Consider the following 2,923-nt stretch of genomic DNA (forward strand, 5'->3'; position numbering starts at 1 on the left):
TCAGAGGGCCTTGCGGAGCCGCCCACTTCCTGTGCCGGGTGAGCCATCTGGGACCCGGAAATTAAGCCACTCTCCACATCCCCTGCGGGCGTCCCTGTTCCCGGGGTCTGATAGAACATTCGGACCTCTGGGAGAGCCGGAGAATCCCGTTTCTGCCCAGGAAGGGGAGGCGCCCGGCGGTTCTGCAGGATGCTGGCCACAGGCCACTGAGCCGTGGAGACTTCGGGAAACATCTCACCGCTGAGCGGGCTCGTGGAGCCCACCCAATCCCCTGGCCCCGCATGCCCCGGCAGGGCAGGTTGGCAAGCTACCAGGGTCCTGGTGGCCGCCAGGGCTCCAGGGAAGGAGTCTCAGGGCACAGGGGGCTCGCTCCTGGCCCCTCCCCCAAGGGGTCCTGCCAGGTGCTTCTGCCGGCAGCTCTCTGCTCACAGCCAGGGAGCCTGGGGAGGGCCGGTCCCTCAGCCCCCTGGCAAGGCTCTGCACAGACACACGTCCCCTCAGGCAGAGTCCCTAAGTCTCATCCTCCCACGAGGGCGTCCGCAATGGCTTCCCTCTGGGCCACCTCCTGCCCCCATTGCTGCCTCCTCCGGACTCCACCAGGGTCCGGACTCAGTGTCCCGTCTCCTTGCAGAGCTCGGCCCCTCCTCTGTGTGGCTCCAGCCCTCCGCGCCCTCTGCGCGTGCCCACTCATCCCAGTGCCCCGGCCTGGCTTCCCAGCAGCACCTGCCAGAGTGTTTCCCCCCCCCCCCCCCCCCGCCCAGAGCCCCAGAGCCCCTCACACCAGCAGCACTTCCTGCCGGACAGCCGCCTCCCCCTCACCGCTGTCTCACCACTCAGCCAGAAGCCCCCGGAGGTCCCTGTATTGATTGGGAATTTGTCCCTCATTTTCCAGGACGGGTGTCCCGGGGAAGGGGGCTCCCAAGCCCCCTTGTCTGCTGGGATGGAGCCGTGTTGTCCTGGATGAAGGTTGAGAAGGTCATGGCTTGGGGGGGTGGGGGGAGGAAGGTGGCCCGAGGACTCAGGCCACTGACTGGTGTGGCGCAGCCAGACTTGGTGAACAGAACCACGGGGCCGGAAGGGGCAGCCCAGGTAGCAGTTCTGGGGCCATGATGAACCCACGCCAAGCAGAGGGGACCCTGGGGCCGGCATGAGGCCGTGGATGACCAGGATACCTCCCACAGCTGGAGAAACTGAGGCAGCCTCCTTCTGACCGTGTCTCAGGACCATGTAGCCCCTCTTCCTCACCCCCAGTGCGTCACCCGAGGCCTGAGGTGTCAGATGTAGGATGGCCAGGTTGCTGGAAGATTCTGTAGAGAGCATGCGGTCTGGCAGGCACCAGGGTGAGGCCCATGCCCATGACCAAGACCTACAGAGCCCAGAGATCTGGCTTCCGGGAGCGGGGAGAGACATGGTCCTTGAGGACTTCCCGGAGGAGGTGGGATAGAGGCGTCCATAGTCAGCAAAGGAGGAAACTTCCAGAAACAAGAACATTACAAGTGTGTGGCACCGGGACGGGACGGCCCATTCGGCGTTTGTGGTGTAGGAGGGTCCTGGCTGGAGCGGGAGGGCGGCCCGCAGGTGGGCCCGAGCAGGGGGCATGAGCTGTAGCCCAGGCCAGTGGGAGACAGGACAAGGACACTGAGCAAGGGAGGGCCGGGGCCGGGAGGGCACAGGGCAGACCACCCAGCCCCACGGAGAAGCAGAGGCCCCTGCGCCCCAAGTCCTGACCTTCCCTTCCTGCACCTTTGTTCCTTTGTGTGGGCAGGACCCGGAACCCCAGGGGGGCAGAGGCGCCACAGGCAGGGCCGCCCACTCAGTTTGCTGAGGCTTCGACAAAATCAGACAGGAAGAAATGCCCAAGCAGGCCCACAAATAATTGTTGATAATTTGAGTGTTTGCTTTACATGTTTTCAACACAAAAACGCCCTCGATGCAGTATGACCTGGCTCCCAGCGCCCGGGAGCTGGGTGGGCGAGCAGGCGGCGGGGAGGCTGGGCTCCCCTTGGCCTCGTCGGGAGGCCCGGCGTGCGCATCTGGGAGGCTGAAATAACAACTCACCTAACATGAGGTCATTCTGGAATGTGAGGGCTCTGCCAAATGCACCTTCTGACCCCACCCCACCCCGGCCCGGCAGGGCAGACACTGGGCAGGCCTGGGCGGTTCTGGGTGGCGGTTCCGGGCAGCCCTCCCGCTGGCAGAGGCTTTTGCCTCTTTGCAGAAGCGAATGCAGAAAGACCGCACAAGTGGATCCCCATGAAAGTCAAATGATCCTTCCAGGGAAATGCTGGGCGGCCTAGGCCCTGGGTCTCGACAAGGGCTGGACTGGGTGGCCCGGGAGCCCGGCACCTGCCGTCCTGCAGGCCCGAAGGCCGTCCAGCGGAGCCGCCAGCACAGAGGGGGCTTCCCTCGCTCTGCCGAGTCTGCCTTTCCTGGAACTAGGGTGCCCCAGCTGTCCTCAAGTGAGGTCCTCAGAGCGCACGGCCGTCTGGTCAGGCAGGAAAGTCCGGCTCCTTCTTTCTCCACCAGAAGCTAACGTCTAACAGCAGCTTCTCTGAGCGGTGACCGGTTCCTCACCGGCTCTGAAAAAGAACACGACGCCTCCTCTGCCTGCCGGTCGAGCATCGGGGGCACTTCTAGATCGATGGTTAACTTGTCCCAAGTCATGGGGGAGCTTTCTCCCTCTCTCTTCACTTCTCTTCTGATCGTAGGAGGGGATGTGCTCTCCCCCAGACATGAGATGTGCATACCTCCAGCGGGCGCACGCGGAGGGAGGGGGTGTCGGCAGAAGCGTGCGCATCGCTGTTCTCTGGGGGCCTCCTGAGATGACAGCAGACAGCGATGATCGGCCCCTAAAGATGTAAAGTGCCTGATGCGAGTCTCCTAGAGAGGCCCGGACACGCGGCGGTGCGCCCCCCGCAGGAGA

The 2,923-nt window shown here is 64.1% G+C and overlaps 1 long non-coding RNA gene across 1 annotated transcript in view; it reads right to left on the reverse strand.

The window, feature by feature from the left end:
- Positions 1-1,849: 1,849 nt before the first annotated feature.
- LOC115273738 overlaps positions 1,850-2,923 on the reverse strand; it is a 5,527-nt gene continuing 4,453 nt past the window's right edge. Inside the window, exon 2 of the long non-coding RNA XR_003900922.1 lies at positions 1,850-2,849. This is a non-coding gene — a long non-coding RNA (uncharacterized LOC115273738). The remainder of the gene's footprint in view (positions 2,850-2,923) is intronic.

The sequence above is a fragment of the Suricata suricatta genome, chromosome 12 (genome assembly GCF_006229205.1).
Source record: "Suricata suricatta isolate VVHF042 chromosome 12, meerkat_22Aug2017_6uvM2_HiC, whole genome shotgun sequence".
In the NCBI taxonomy this organism is placed as follows: domain Eukaryota; kingdom Metazoa; phylum Chordata; class Mammalia; order Carnivora; family Herpestidae; genus Suricata; species Suricata suricatta.